Source organism: Polyodon spathula, chromosome 8 (genome assembly GCF_017654505.1).
Source record: "Polyodon spathula isolate WHYD16114869_AA chromosome 8, ASM1765450v1, whole genome shotgun sequence".
Lineage (NCBI taxonomy): Eukaryota > Metazoa > Chordata > Actinopteri > Acipenseriformes > Polyodontidae > Polyodon > Polyodon spathula.
The window spans coordinates 5,388,615-5,404,746 of record NC_054541.1 but is presented as its reverse complement, the minus strand read 5'-3'; positions in this window follow the sequence as shown (position 1 = coordinate 5,404,746).

Sequence of the window (16,132 nt, the reverse complement as noted above, 5' to 3'; positions counted from 1 at the left end):
TTAGGGGAAAACCTCTTGTGGCTCCGGCAGACAGGTAGCCCCCACTTCAGGCATACTATGTCGGAGGGAGATGAATGAACATGAGAATCCACTGCAGAACAGGACCAGCGCCCCTTGGTCTTGATCAAGCTCTGAATGATGCTAGCCCTTGCAACAGAGGTGGCTGAACCAATAAGGTTCAAACCAATAATGAATGGGGTGAATAAAGCTGAGGAGGGAGGCCTGTCCTGGAGAGGAGGGTGGAGAGGTGGGTTGAGAACCAGAGAGAAGTGATGATAGATCTGGAAGAATTGATGAATAGAGGGTCCGGGAGGGGGGCAGGGTTTCCTGCATGAGAGATATCTTGACATTACTGAAAAGGGGCAGATAGCAGACTTGGTCCTTGAAAGCTGAATGAATTGACCGCGCCAGAGTTGGTCTGCTTTGAAGTGTGCAGCCGAATAAGAAAATAGGAGTTGGAAATAGAAGAGAGGTCACATAAACGAATACCCACTGAGGGGAAGCAAGAAGCTGAGGGAACTGTGAATTCGGAGCTTCTGAGAAAGCCAAAGAAGGCTGTGAGGCAGATGGTCTCCATGAGTAGATCCTCGTAGGGGGAGAAGCAGCCTTTCCGAAGAGTAGAGATGATTCTAGCATTTTTAGAAGGAGCAGCAACTATATCAGGGAAGGATAAATGAATGTAGGAATCCACTGCAGAGGAGGACCAGTTCCCCCACATTCGTGATTAGGCTGGGGGGAAGGGGAGAGTCGAAGGGGGGAGGCCTGCTCTGGAGGAGAGGGTGGAGGAGGGAGACCTGCGAGGAGGCGAGGGTGGAGAGGAGGGAGGTCTGCTCAGAGGAGAGGGTGGAGTCGAGGAGTGAGTCCTGCTCAGAGGCGAGGGTGGAGAGGAGGGAGCCATGCAAGGAGGCGAGGAGGGAGGCCTGCTCTGGGGGAGAGGGTGGAGTTGAGGAGGCAGGCCTACTCACGAGGCAGGGGTGGAGAGGAAGGAGGCCTGCTTGGAGGCAAGGGTGGAGGAATGGAGGGAGGTCTGCTCGAAGGCGAGGCGAGTGATGATAGGAGTGAGAGGAATCAATGAACAGATGGTCTGAGGAGGGGAGTGGGGGGGTTCTGCTGTGGAGATACCTTGAAAAGGGAGACAGGGAACTTGATACTTGACGTGTGAGTGGATCGACCGTGCTGAATTGATCCATCTTGAGGTATGCAGCCAAGTGATGGAGTAAGCATGGAAGGTGGCCGAGAGGCAGCTGATCTCCTTGGGTAAATCATTGTAGGGGGAGAAGCGGCTTTTCAGAAGAGTGGGAATTAGCAAATGGAGAATATATGTTGATATAGACAGAGGAAGGTGAGGCAGGGGGAAAGCTCTTAAGAATCCCACAGAGGGTCAGGCGGAATGCTGAATATGGAGAGACTGGAGGGAGTTGGAGAGAATCCCTAGCACGGACCATGAGAGCCAGGTTTTGATTGAAGGGCTATGATTATTCAAATCTGGGCGCAGAGGATTGAAGACACTGAGCAGGCTGTAGAATAGGAGCTCTTGAACAAGGTGGAGGGCTGCATTCATGTAATGCTGAGCAGATTGAAGGGGGTTACTGAGAGTAGGTTTCAGTCAAATAGCATCTGGAGAAGCTGAGGATTCTGGATGGGTGTTGTGGAATCAAATGGGACCAACCGAACTAGGATACCGAAAGTAGAGGCAGAAGAAGAGCTGGCACTGAGGGCTGAGGTGGCAGCTGGACTGAACAAACATGAATCGGCTACTGGGGAAGTACGGCTCCTTTGTGCCCCATATTCTAGAAATGAGGGCAGATGAGATGCCGTCTTCCTATGTGTTAGTTAATACAGGATTGATCAGCGGTTTGCTACTATCATGTCTGCTTGAAATGGAAAAGGTAAACTCACATTCAGAGAATAACTCCATCTATTCTCTTAATAGTGGAAATCCTTAACTCATAATCAAGACAGATTTCCAGTCTCATACCCTGTCTCAAACCAAGTATTAATGCTGTAACATTTGGGAGGATGAGCGAAGATGAATAGGATTGCTGAAGGAGTGCCCCGTATTTTGATTAGATGGAGATTAGCGTTAGCCTTGATTGTGGGAATGCTGCCATGATCTATGTATTGGAGGAAGGCTGGAGCATTGTAGGCTCTGGAGAAGTGTAGTGGTAGACTTAAACATTAAACTAGAGCGACTTTTGCAGCAGCAGTAGTGAACTGATCTGAAGAGGGAGTGGAGATCTGCTGTAGTGAGGAGCATTTAACAGTAGAGGGCAGGATCTGCTCAACAGAGCAGAGGTCTGAGGAAGAAAACAATAGAGTGCTGTCAGTAGTGTGCAGAAGCCCAGCTGTGAGAGCAGAGATCTGCTGAAGCAAAGATCTTCAATAGAGAATGGAGGACTACCATCGGTAGAGTGCGGTGGTCTGCTGCAGAGAGTAGGGATCTGCTGAATGCAGTAGATGTTGGTCTTTCAGTGTTAAGGCCGATTTAGATGGAGCCAGAGATGGGGCTGCTTTTGGGCAAAGATGAAGATTGCAGAGATCTGAGACCACTGCAGAACCCAAGAGGTTGAAGAATGTGTTGCTCCGATGCGTCTGAAAAACATATTGATTGGTCGGGAGCAGTTTATTGTCTATTGGGGTAAGAGGACATTGACTGGAATGTTGATAAATCATAGGACATGGTTCCATGACTGACTAGCGGCTCGCGTTGATGAAATGATGACTTTGATGAAGCTGATCGGATTGGAGGAGCAGCACCAGATGAGGAAACACAAATCTGGGAACAGGAATGAGTCACAGGAATGGATGCGTGATGCAGGAAAGCAGGATGTTACTATAATGGTAGATACTGAGCATCTCAAAAACAGCTGAGTAAGGTTGCTTCATGACCAGGTCCTTGAAAAGTGGAACTGTTGAAATTGGAGAATGTTAGTTGCTACAAAAGGTTGAGGAGGAGGGGGTCTCCTGCAAATCTCTAGGAGTGACAACAAACTGCAGGAATGTAGAAAAGCTGGAGCGTGCAAGCTTCACAGTGATAGCAAACCAGCTTAGAGACTGTATAAAATTTGTGGTGTTATACTGCCATCTAGGGGTTATGATTAGAATTAACCATTGGCTTGAGCGAAGCTGGGTAGAATATTTGGTTATTGTGATTAAAATCCTTGTCTGTGTAGAACAACAATTGCTTATCCTTTTAGATTGTATTATCTTTGTTACATGTTTTATGACAGTTAGTCATGTATATAAATACGTTAACACAATATTTAGATGTCACAATTCGGCGAGTTGAACGAGCCCTCGCAGTTTGTAAAAGCGCAGCAGCAGCAAGTGAGGCAATGAGGGCGTGCCGTGGTAGCCACGGACTGAGAGGCGGCGATGGAAAAGTTGCAAAACTGCAGTGTTGTTGGATCTTGCTGTGACCAGTCGAAAGCACAAGCCGCCACACGCCTAAACGGAGCACGAAACTGAATGGACAGGTCCCTAAAATGTTGAACGTAGCCAGTAGAAATCCAGGGCAGGATCCCATGAAAGAACAGTAATTTGTGCTGGCTCTGGGAGCGGAGGAGGGTCACTTGATTGAAGAGTAAAGAAATGTTCAGATCTTTATAGTGGATTAAATAGAGGAGCTATGACAAGACAAACGCTGACCACGGGATTGTCGATGTCTTGTTGAAGGAGCATTAGAGGTTTTAGTGGAGGGCCAGTCTGTCTAACAAAGACGTGGGCGAGTTGAGAAATGAAGCTGCGGTTTGAACGGTGTTGTTGCTGGGCTGGAGGCTGAAAAGCAGGAAAGACTAGCGCTGGAGCTCCTGCAGCCGAATGGAGAAGCTGAATGATGAGAAGCAGCACCGGAGCAGGTAGGAAAATATTTGATAATATCTTGGGAGCGCTGCACAGAGAATTGACCTCCAGTGAAAGGCAACAAAGTGTAGATTAGTGGTGAAGCATGAAAAGATGGCATCTGAGCATTTCCTACAAAAACGAAATGCTAGACAGCAAAGGTGCAAGTGATCAGGGCTTAAATAGAAAATAGGTACTAATTGACAGGAAATTGGAAGCCCCCTACTGCATGCCTCCTGAACTACGCAAGCTAACATATAATGCATTGTCATTCATTTTTAAGTTTTTTTTCGCCTGATTTACGTTTTAAAATATGTTTATACAGTAGGCCTACATACAAAGATTAAACGATCGCTGTCTACAGTCTTGACTTGCAAACCACTCGTCTGGGTTTAAGGAAACTTTTGCATGAACATTTTTGTGGGTAGCTCTTGGATATATGTATGTCATTTGTTAGTGTAGTATTGTCTTATGTTTGATGTATATTGACGCATTTTACTGATACACTTGCATTGTTTTCAAGAGTAGGTTGGAAAATATTTTTTTAAAGTCTGATTCAGGCGGCTATATTTTTTTATAAATGTTTGTAAAGGGATTATTAGCAAGTGAGCAGGTTTTATGTAACCCTTTACAACCCTAAAAAGGGGTTTTATAAATTATTTTACGACCTAAGGTCTGTTTTGCTGTTTTGCACTATTGAAATCAAGAATCAGTTATATGTATTTCTTTCATGTTTACAGTGATATGTAAATGGTGACATTAATGGTGTATGGTTCCTTATTGTTTATTTATTTGTTTTGTGTTTTTTTAATGGTTAATATTAAATGATTATGATTACATCTCTATCTGATTTTGTGTGCTGTTTTAAAACATAAGTCAAAAGGTTTAAACGTATATAATATTAAATCAGCAGGATCATTGCCTCTTTGGGTCAGTGGTCTTTTTTTTATATGCCAGGGGATATGTACCCTTATTTCAATTCTCATATTTGTTTAAAAGGGAATTTACAAACGTCAGCATAATTATCCACATTCCTTTAATTGCATTTCAGAAATCTGCTTCAATTTCAATTCAATATTATTGTCAAAGTGTGCCTGAAAAACACTGAAACAGTTTGAAAATTCCAAGAAGCATTTCATAATATGTTTTTTCCATTTTAATTTGAATGTCAAAATAAAAAGTAGGGGGGTAGATGAAGTTGAACTATAGCCTACAAATTTCATAGGCCTAACATCCATAAAACCCTACTGAAAAAAAGTGTTGCAGATAAAATACTTTTTAGACACATTCATTAATGCATATAAATGTTTTATATGCTCTTAGAACAATGGTTTTAGAAACAACACCTTTTCAAATAATGCTTCATACTTTTTTGTGATTTGTGGAGGTTCTACAGTATAGAATAACAAAACATTTACTAAACATTTACTAAAATGCTAAATATTAATATGCATCTATGCATCTGAATATTTTCTGCAACACTTTGTTTCAATAGTGTACCAACCAACTATCAATTTATTTTAAATATATAGTATGTGATGGCCTATGCCTCTTGTTCCTTTAAAACATTTTCTTGCAAAGCATTGTAACAATGTCACATTTTATTTACTATGTTATATGTAGCTATGTAACAATATTTTTACCTTTACAGATTGACAGAGAAGTAATCTGCCTAATGGATGACGACAGTCTGGCCAAATATGTCCCGATCTTTGGTGATAGGATTGCAGTACGCAATTTTTGCAAAAGCAGAGAATCAGAATATAAGGAAAAAGCAGAAACAAAGAAACAGAACCTACTGCAGAAGCTTAGAGACAAAATGATGCTACATAACAATGGGAAAGAAGTTGTGAACACTGAAAGGGATGGCGGGGGCTATGAGCACAACAGTAAAAGAAGACATTACTTAAAAGGCAACAGGCATGCAGTAAAAGAAAGTCGCAGGATTGAATTGGGATGGTTGCATGAAGGGAAGCAAGTCAGGAAGCGAAATGGTGGAGGAACACGTGTGTTAGAAGTTCCCAAAACAGCAGACAAACAGGCACTTATACAGTTGGCAAAGGATTTGTTCTTTCCCAATGGAAAATCCAAGAAAGGTTACTTGGAAGACTTCAAACATGACATCCTGGATTTCCAGGAAACAGTAATGCCAGATAGTTCAAATGTGGGGGAATTGTACAATGCTCTAAAATTGGGTATTTTAAGATTTTACCTGGCAACCTATCCAATTTCTGAGAGTACATTAGTTTCAGACAGTCAACCACAAAAGGATATTTTTCTCAGATTGATCTAACTACAGACATAAATTACTCTAGACAATCCCTAGCTCAAATCCATGGTGAGGCCAAAGATGAGAGATTTAATCTTTCCACATTAGCCATGGAACAAGAGGCAGTTTTAGAAACCATGAACGGACACTGTGAAGACAGGTCAGAAATAATAGTGTAACAAATTGCACTGAATACAAATGCTGTAAGTGAAGAACCCATTGTGCATGAATCAACATTTCATGTTGTAGAAGGATTGTCTGCAATCAACATGGAGCCAGTTAACCAAAGTTTCTTGTATGAAATACAGTTTGGACCAGTGTGTGAGGACATAGCAGCTTCTCAGTTGACTGACACTCTCCCATATGAGACACCACCACCTCTACAGAGTCAGTCAATTCACAACATGACCCATTCCACTCCAGAGAATTCATAATGTGTTGTGCGCCTAGATTTATCTTCAGTAGAGGTGGACAGTGTTTCTTATAGTGTCCCACCATCTGCAAGAAGACTGACCCCTTCTCCTGAAGACCAGCCCATAACAACTATCAGAGACTACATAGATCTAATCTCCTTTAAGAAATGAATGCACAGTTCAAGAATCCAGATATACTGTCAGCACAGCTAAAAATGTTCTTCATAGATGAAGCAGGAGCTGATGTTTTAGGAATGTCTAGAGATGCTTATTCTGCCTTTTGGACAGAATTCTTTGCTTCTGTTGCTGAAGGGGGAAATGTTAGTGTTCCTGCCATATGTCCTAAGTGGCAAGAAGAATAATGGAGGGCTGTTGGCAGATTTTAGCCCAGGGATATTCAGACCACAGTTACTTTCCACTACAGCTTGCCCCAGCTTTCACAATAGCACTCATTCATGGAGAACACTGGGGTGTACCACTATTCCAACAAAGGAAAACATGAAACAAGTCTTCCTACAGATTGCCCACAAAGAACTTATCCAGAAATCAAAATAAGCCCTTGATAAAATGTCGGATGTCTCCAGAGTTATTCTGAAAGGGTTTTTCCCAAACAGTCAAGAAGTGGAGAAAATGTACACAGAGAAGATGCCAACTGTAAAAAAAGTGCTGAAACTGTTGCAAGCAACTCCATTAAGCAAAGCTGAAAGCCAGAGCTTCAGATATTTACAGCAATACCTCAGAGGTCTTGATGGTGTGTCGTTAAGGAAGATGCTCCTTTTTATGACTGACTCAGATGTCATGGCAGTGGAGAAAATCCAAATTATGTTCACCAGTTTGGATGGTCTAGCAAGACATCCAGTTTCACATACATGTGGGCTTGTGTTTGAACTTCCTTCAATGTACCAGAGCTATCCAGAATTGAGGGGGGAAATGGAGAATATTTTGTCAAGCAAAGAATGTTTCAAGATGGACATGTTTAATGTCAAGTACAATTTAATTTTGAAGAATCACAGTAACTACAATTTAGAACTAGTGGAAACTAAAAAAGATAAAAGTCTAAACGTTTGTTTCTGGAAGTTTTGAAAATGTTGTTTATCATCTAAATAACCACCCAATTCATTCAGAATCTGGATTTGTCCAATTATTTACATCGTTTTTGTGAAAGTGAAATCAGACTGTTAATGTGAAGAAATAGTAAAATAAATGGCATTTAAGTCCATAAATTAGTAATGCAAATTTCTTGTTCAGAGTTATGTAACATTAACAGTTTGGATTTCCTAACACAACAAATGGTGTGAGTTGCAGTTTTGAGTCTGTTTTCTACAATTTCAGCTTTCCTTTTCAGGGAGCATTTCAGAAATGTTAAAATGTAGATACATGGTATGTGATTTACAGATCATTTTATTTTTATACTAATTTTTGTTGTCTCTACTTCCTTTTATAAACATGTCTCCAGTTAACACACAAAAAAAGAAAACTTTTTTTGCAGCCCATACTTTATTTATTTGACACCAACTGGGAACAATTTTAAAAATCTTACAACACTTAACTAGTACTGCACACATTAGACACTGATGCTTTGGAGACATGGTGTTCCAAGTTCATCTGGTCAGGGCCACCATCCTGCCACGTTATAGCGTCAGAAGCGGGATGGCGGTAATAAGACTCAGGGAGACAGAATAGCAGATTAAGCTCTTCAGCGCATGTTTATTTACACAACACAGCACACAGTATCACCCTCACCCCACCCTACACTCTCCACTCTTCTCCCTACTCCAACAACTCTCTCACACACATCGAGCCCCCCCCCCCTCTCTCTCTCTCTCTCTCTCCCACGTAATGTGTTAGTGTTCTTTGGTGGTGACCACCACAAGTGAACAACAAACAATTATCTAAACAACACACACACATGGATTTGAATCGCACACGGACTCACACAGGTTTTAATCAATCAAACAAACATTCTTACATGGACACAATCTCACAACAACACACTATTGTATTTACAGTATAATCGTAAATCTCAAAAAACTACTCACTTCTAAATCTTTTGTAGTCATTTTTGTATTACTTTAGTATAAATACATGTTAATTTGGATTCATATGTTGTTTTTTTCTGACTTTATGTGAACGAAAAGACACACATTTGCCCATTTTCCCATTGAAAATAGTGATATTTTGAAATATCACTGTCCTGGTCACAAAAGCAAAGTTTGTGGGGAATAATAGCCATTTTCTATACTTTTGAGGCATAAGCAATTAGGAAATAACACTTACTACCCAGGAACAAAAATTGTGTTACATAGTGTTATCATTATGGGTTTAATGCATTGTTATAGAATTTCCGAGTAATTTTTATTTCTGATAAAAATATATATTTTAATCGTTCAGACACATTTAAGAACATAAGAACATAAGAACATAAGAAAGTTTACAAACGAGAGGAGGCCATTCGGCCCATCTTGCTTGTTTGGTTGTTAGTAGCTTATTGATCCCAAAATCTCATCAAGCAGCTTCTTGAAGGATCCCAGGGTGTCAGCTTCAACAACATTACTGGGGAGTTGATTCCAGACCCTCACAATTCTCTGTGTAAAAAAAGTGTCTCCTATTTTCTGTTCTGAATGCCCCTTTTTCTAAACTCCATTTGTGACCCCTGGTCCTTGTTTCTTTTTTCAGGCTGAAAAAGTCCCTTGGGTCGACACTGTCAATACCTTTTAGAATTTTGAATGCTTGAATTAGGTCGCCACGTAGTCTTCTTTGTTCAAGACTGAACAGATTCAATTCTTTTAGCCTGTCTGCATATGACATGCCTTTTAAGCCCGGAATAATTCTGGTCGCTCTTCTTTGCACTCTTTCTAGAGCAGCAATATCTTTTTTATAGCGAGGTGACCAGAACTGCACACAATATTCAAGATGAGGTCTTACTAGTGCATTGTACAGTTTTAACATTACTTCCCTTGATTTAAATTCAACACTTTTCACAATGTATCCGAGTATCTTGTTAGCCTTTTTTATAGCTTCCCCACATTGTCTAGATGAAGACATTTCTGAGTCAACAAAAACTCCTAGGTCTTTTTCATAGATTCCTTCTCCAATTTCAATATCTCCCATATGATATTTATAATGTACATTTTTATTTCCTGCGTGCAGTATGAGGAACAGTGCATGTTTGTCTTTAACACATTAGTTAGTACATCTGATAGCCATCCTGAAGTAATTACATTTTATTGCAATTGATCCCTGACAGCAGGGCTCGGAACCACGCCTTCTCGAACGCCGCACCAATCAGCGCGGCCACTTCACGTGCAGGCAAAGTGACCACACACACACACACACAGAGAGAAAGCGCACGTGAAAGAACAGTACCACACTCAACCATTCACACACCCTCCGGGACTCCACACGCACTCAGCGGTAAAACAGAAAACACTAACTATATACACTTCCCAACATACTCCCTGGTAAAACACACTGGACCAGCCATTATTCTATTTATAAATCTGAGTATATTGTGTTTCGAAGGAACTCATAGAGCAGAACTGCATCTGAAGTGTTGGTTGCTGGGCTGCAACCATTTTCCTGCATCAACAAACAGCACAGTTCAAATACAGTTTTGTCACAAGGAAGGGGACCCTCCTGTACACATTCTTCCAGGCACATGTGGGCATGCTCAGCAGTGACCTCACACAGATGTGCTTGGGCACCATATAGATATGGCAATTTATACATCATCACTGGGCAACCACAAGGTGCAACTTGATGCCAGCAAGGACGAATACGATGATTATTCCATAAGTGAACAATTCTGCTGAGGTCATCCTGTAGATAATAAACCAAAGTGTTAGAAATGCATTATGTCAACTATATACAGGGCTGGCAGAGTGCGTGTGTGTGTGATATATATATATATATATATATATATATATATATATATATATATATATATATATATATATATATATATACACATACACACACACACACACACATACACACACACGTAGTTCTAGAAATAAAACGCAAAACAATAAACTAGATCCTAAACGGCAAAGGTTTCGACTTGATATTCAGGTATTCTACACAGTTATTTAACACGGTGGTCCTAATCATGTATCTGTCTTAATGTAATCTGCAAACCATATTTTGCCAATGTGTTGATTCCAGTGTAATGGAATAGATATGTACTATATATTCATTAACTGAAAGATAGATGTATTTTTATTGGGCATATATGGAATTGCAATTAGACAATAATTGAAAAGATTAAAGTGAATAAATGTAATTTACTTTCTCCAATTCAAGCTAGCTTTCAATCAACTAACAGGAGCACCGCAGCACCCAGGTTGCTTTAAAATCGTTTAAAAAATTGCGAGTCAAGAGTATACTCTACTCTGAGCACCGTTTAAATGGGAAACTTACCTGTACTATTTGTAGGAAACAGAACTGTATCAAGTTCTTATCTAAAAAATTTCCTGCAAATTTATCATTATCCTTGAGACCTTGGAACAAATTCATCCAAAACTGTGAATTTTGCTTGCGCAGGAAAGCCCACCAGCACTCAATCCTTTAGTTGTGGTTGCTTGAACCATACAGGAAACTTCGCAGTGCAAATTCGTCTTCACGGTCAGATCTCATAAATCTTTGCATGTTCTCTATGTGGCCGTTTTCAGTTCCCAAATCTGCACGTATTCGCTTGGGACACCCCATTCTTGATTTCACAGCCTCCATAAAATAACTTGCTACTATGGCCGGATCACTGTTAGTTGTATATGCTTTTAACCAAATAATATGTCTAGAATAGCCATCGATTGCTCCGTTAATGCAGATTCCGTAGGGTTTCAGTTTATCATAGGAATCAAGGTGCCATAGAAAATCAGGACCTGAGTTGTGGTATGTTCTGCGTCTCAATCGATTCCTACCCCTAAAGTGAACTCCTTGGGAGTCAATAATATTAAGCAACTGTCTAACGTCATTCTCGCTGACAACAAATCCTTCTTGAATGCATTTCAAGTGCATTAATCTGTATCCATGTAATTGTCCAGAGTGTTCAATTTCTTGCATTAAATGTAGTGCCACTTCTAGCACATCAGATTGGTGTTTTCGTTGCTGCAGCCTTGTACTTTTCAAGTACCGTCTAAGTGTTCTAATGCTTATAATAATTCCATCCAAGTGTGCTAAACATGCCAAAATCTCCTTATGGTGAAGGTCTAACCCAAAATAAAATCTGATTTTGTTCACCAAATCCGCCATGAATGATCAGTCTCTCCTAATTTCTGGGGTTTTGTGATATTTTAGTGAGATGTTGCATTTGTATGCATGATGTTGGAAGTGTCGTATCTCATTTCTGTTTCCGTTTTCACAAGATAGCTATTAATTAACACTGTTTTCTATTTCCGTTTTTACGAGATAACTGTTTCATTATAACGAAATAACTCTATCGTTTTAACGAAATAGTTATATCGTTTTAACGATATATGTGCTGAATTTTATTTTGCTCTACGTGGCAGCAATACACTTCCGTACAAATGAGACTCAACCTTGTCATGTATTATTTGGAATAGAAATGTAATACACCTCCTGAGCTTGTTTAACCAAACAAAATTATAATTCTCACTTGAGGCCATGAATGCTATTTTCAAGCTATGAAGCTTCTGCGGTATTTAAAAAAAACAAAACAACAAAAGTCTAGTTGATTTGATGTTATGTTATAGATCAAAGCAAGTCACATGCCATGTGTGTGCAACAGGGTCAAGGTTTGATGCCAACTGGTGACCCTGTGCACTGCAAGTGAGCAACTTAACCATACAAAAAATACAAAAAGAGCCAGGCTTGTTTGCATTTGTGGTCTGAGAGCTTTTAACCTCATCTCATCTCCCCGACAGGGGACAGAATCCGTAGAGGCAGTGCATCACACAGCACTGCCCGTTACACGTACGAAGTCAAGTTTGTCATACAAGTATGTCCACACTATATAGAGTGCCGTGAAAAAGTATTTGCCCCCTGTCTGATTTTCTGCATTTTTGCACATTTTTCACATTGAATTTGGTCAGATCTTTTGGTGGGTTGTAGTAGTATATAGAGGGAGTCTGAGAGTTTGGTGCTTCTTTCATTTGTTTGGTGTGCAAGGTAATCAAACGTGCAATCTTCAGGTGTGAAAAAGTTATTGCCCACCCCTAGTTAACTCAACCCAGATAAAGGGATAATTAGGGTCAGCTGTTTGAATACTTTTGTTAAAAATGAGGCCTGATTTGGGCCAGCCCTGCCCAATACAAATCTGACTAACTTTGTCCCTTACCATCAGAGCGAAGTTGTCAGCACACAGGTTCTAAAAGCACATCATGCTCTGATTAAAAGAAATTCCTGAAGACCTCCGGAAAAAGGTTGTTGATGTCTACCAGTCTGGAAAGGGTTACAAAGTAATTTCTAAAGCTCTGGGGCTCCACCAAGCCACAGTCAGAGCCATAGTGTCCAAATGGAGAAAGTTTGGCACAGTAGTGAATCTTCCCAGGAGTGGCCGTCCTGCCAAAATCTGTCCAAGAGTAAGGCGTAAAATCGTTCAGGAAGTCACAAAGAACCCTAGAACAATATCCAGGGATCTGCAGGCATCTCTAACCTCGGCTAAGATCACTGTTCATGACTCCACTGTCAGAAAGACACTGGGCAAAAATAGGATTCATGGCAGAGTAGCAAGGCGGAAACCACTGCTCACTAAGAAGAACATGAATGCTCGTCTCAAGTTTGCCAGAAAGCACCTGGATGATCCTCAAGAGTTCTGGAACAATGTTCTATGGACAGATGAGTCAAAAATTGAACTTTTTGGCCAACAGGGGCACAGTTATGTCTGGCAAAAACCAAACACTGCATTCCACAGTAAGAACCTCATACCAACAGTCAAGCATGGTGGTGGTAGTGTCATGATTTGGGGATGCTTTGCTGCATCATGACCTGGATGACTTGCCATCATCGAAGGAACCATGAATTCTGCTCTGTATCAGAGAATTCTACAGGAGAATGTCAGGCCATCCGTCCGTGAGCTGAAGCTGAAGCTGAAGCTGAAGCGCAGCTGGGTCATGCAGCAACACAATGATCCAAAAAACACAAGCAAGTCTACATCAGAATGGTTGAAGAACAAGAAATTTAAAGTTTTGGAAGAGCCTAGTCAAAGTCCAGACCTAAACCCCATTGAGATGTTGTAGCAGGACCTGAAACTAACAGTTTATGCTCAAAAACCCACAAATGTCACTGAGTTGAAGCAGTTCTGCATGAAGGAGTAGGCCAAAATTCCTCCACGGCGCTGTGAGAGACTGATCAATAACTACAGGAAGCTTTTGGTTGCAGTTATTGCTGCTAAAGGTGGCATAACCAGTTATTGAGTCTAAGGGGGGGGGGGGGGATTACTTTTTCACACAGGTGCATTGGGTTTTGCATAACTTTCTTTAATAAATAAATGAAATAGGTAGCAACATTTTGTGTTATTTGTTCACTCAGGGTCCCTTTTTATCTAATATTAGATTTTGGTTGAAGATCTAATAACATTCAGTGTCAGAAATATGCAAAAATGCAGAAAATCAGACTGAAGAAATACTTTTTTCACGGCACTGTAGATTTCCCAGACTAGGAAAAGAAACTCAAATAGTGTTTTTCTAAGTGATAGGGACTTCCAGCAATTTCCGGACAAAAATAAATATTAAAACTGAACCAGAGGGAGAAATAATTAACAAATTTGTAAATCCTGATTTATAAGTCCCGCTGAGGCATATCAGGTGAGCTCTAAATCTCAACAATAAGTCCTGCTGAGGCAGATTAAGTTACATCGTAACACCCGCTGAGGCACATTTAGTTGTAAATATAAAATCCTGGTATGTAAGACCAGCTGAGGCTGACTAGGTAAACTTGTAGACCCGGTAACAAGTTAAGTCCAGACCTGTGAACTGATACTTGAATGAAGTCTATCCTATACATGGTACAGAGTTAAAAAGTATTATGAAGAAGTGTTAATAAAAACAAACAAATTACTAAAAGAAACAAAAGAGAAAGGAATGGATCTGTTTGAGTGAACAGGAACTGTCCACATGATGGCAAGAAACTGGCAGTAAAATAAAAATGACAAAAACAGAATAAAAATTGCCAATGCAGTAACGATCCAATTAGACGGCATAAAGAGTAAAGAAAATACCAAAATTATATCTCAATTGGAGGTCACTGAAAAAGACAGAGACAAATATAAACAACAGTCTAAAAATAGAATTAAATTAAAAACTTCCAAAATACAGGTCAACAGTGACACCTTTTTCCGCCTAGTACAAATGAAGGAGACCGTGGTACTGATGACGATGACTCTGATGAATTAGATTTGGCTAGATTAGCGGAGGAAGAATGGTAGCTGTAATTTCACGTGTTGCAAACAAGGAATATATTTAGCATTATGTTGATGATTTGCTCATTGCTACACCTGATTCAGGTACACACATGGAAACACTACAACAAGCAGAGGGCCTTAAACTAAAACCCAAAAAGGTGGTATTAATGAAAGCTTCAGTAACCTTTCTTGGTCATGAAATAAAGCAGGGAACACGTAACCAGGCAATCTTACAGATGCCTAAACCCATGACAATCACAGGCCTCTGCCAAATGCTGGGTGTAGCAAACTTTTCTGAGTGAATATGTGCCAGGTTTTACAACACTCACACAGTCATTGTATGACCAATTGAAGGGCAACCCTCACAATGCCCCCTTCACATGGACAGAAGATATGAACCTGTCTTTTTTGGATCTCAAAAGTGCTCTGGCTAGTGCACCAGCTCTAGCCCACGCAGAAATTAGGACTACCATCTGCACTGTAAGGCTACAGTGTATACTTTGAATGCTGTCCTGTTACAAATGCACGGCCCACGATCGAGGCCCGTAGCGTACTACTCTCGTAAACAAACCCCTGTGGAAAAGAGATACAATGAGTGCATTAAACAGTTACTGTGTGTGCACTGGGCAGTCATCACAACCAAACCTCTCACTATTGACTTGATGGCCATTTTAGAACTGGTTTTGCAGCTTATCAACCAGATACGTGTGAATGTTACACGTTTCAGCTCCCTGGTAGTCAATCAACCCAGGTGGCTGAACTTATGTCAATAATCGCCATCCTGCAAAACACCACAGGCCATGTATGCATCTATACTGACAGCTGATATGTGTTCAGCACAGTTCATGATTACACTGCACAATGGGTCCACCGCGGATTCATTATATCCACAGGAGAACCAATTAAACACAATGTATTGATTCAACAGATCTGGGAACTGGTACAGACACGCCCTGACCTATTGATCAAGGCCCATCAAACATCCAGCCCCACCATACATGAACAAAACAATCAGACAGTTGATAAAGTTGCAAAACAGCACACCCTCACTGGATCAGTCTGGAAAGCCCTGATAGCAGCAATTGACACAAGCAAAGCAGCACCACCTGATGTTAAAATAGATCAGAAGGAATTGTGGACACTGGAGGGTGAACTAACGCCCTCTGTTAAAAAGGACCCCCTTGTTCAGGTCTCTCAGGGGCTGGTAAAATGAGAGCACACTTGGGTCGTGCCACCCTCATTGCAATATCC